Raw genomic sequence first — 1,263 nt, forward strand, 5'->3', positions numbered from 1 at the left:
TGCCACTATATGCCATTTATTTCATGTCAAATTGACATGGTAATATTGAATGGTGCAGTAGTTGACATTGGAAGTCATCTCGCCTGATTCTGGAACCAGGGTATACTCTGATTCCAGCTTATTAAAGCCTAGCATGTGTCCCCAAATCTCAATAAAAAAATAATATAATATCATATATGACACATGTCAGAATATAATAGACTAGAAACAAGTAAGATGACTTCGTTGACATGACATCCCTAGTTACATGGAAATGTTGGCGAGGAAAATTGTCTTTAATAGTCATATGACAGTGCTAATGCAGTTAGAAAATAGGTGACATGTACTGCCATGCTAGCATGCACAAGTCATCCAATTGACTGTACTTATAAAGTTAAGTGAACTAATTTTTTTATAATTCAATGATCCAAATACGGATATCTAAATATTGGGTGACTATCTAAATATTTTACTTTGAAAAAAAAAAAACCAAGTCTACATGTAAGAGGTTGTCATTCCTTCCGAAGCATATCCTCTAAATCAACCGAGAAAGTTTTCATACCCCTACACTTGATAATTACTAACATGTCTTTAAAAAAAATAATCATTTTTATAAATCTTTAGAAAATATTTTTATTTTGAAATACTTTATAGTTAAAATCAACTTTATAAATTTTATAAAAATGCAGATTGATTTTTTTTATTTTTTTTAATATATACAAACTATTGATTTTTCTTAATTTTATAGGATTTGACACCTATAAAATTTTTTTTTTGAAAAAACATATAATTGATTTGTATAGGTTTAATTGCTGTACAGGTCCTTATAATTGTGTACTTTCTGCCCTTTTAGTCCTTCTAATATTTTTAGATACAATTAAATCCTCAAATTTAGTCTAGTTGAGTCGTTCTAATCCACTGCAATATTTTTATATACAATTAAGTCCTTGCAATTTACACTTACCCATCTACACCGCGGACTAGAATGACCCAACTCGACTAAATATAAGGATTTAATTGTACCTAAAAATATTACAAGGACTAAAAGGGAAAAAAAGTACATAATTACAGGGACTTGTACAGCAATTAAACCATTTTTATATAGCTAACGTCCATTTAGTCTATTTACATCCTTATAAAAAAGTATTTGTCTCCAGGTTTGTATTAAAGCTCAAGCAAGCAAAAACGTACCAATGTTGTATACCTCATTTTTAAAAAACAAGGAAAATTACTGTTTACCCCTCGTGAATTTCAAATATTCCTAAACAACCCCTCTAACTTTGG

The sequence above is a fragment of the Dioscorea cayenensis genome, chromosome 14 (genome assembly GCF_009730915.1).
Source record: "Dioscorea cayenensis subsp. rotundata cultivar TDr96_F1 chromosome 14, TDr96_F1_v2_PseudoChromosome.rev07_lg8_w22 25.fasta, whole genome shotgun sequence".
In the NCBI taxonomy this organism is placed as follows: domain Eukaryota; kingdom Viridiplantae; phylum Streptophyta; class Magnoliopsida; order Dioscoreales; family Dioscoreaceae; genus Dioscorea; species Dioscorea cayenensis.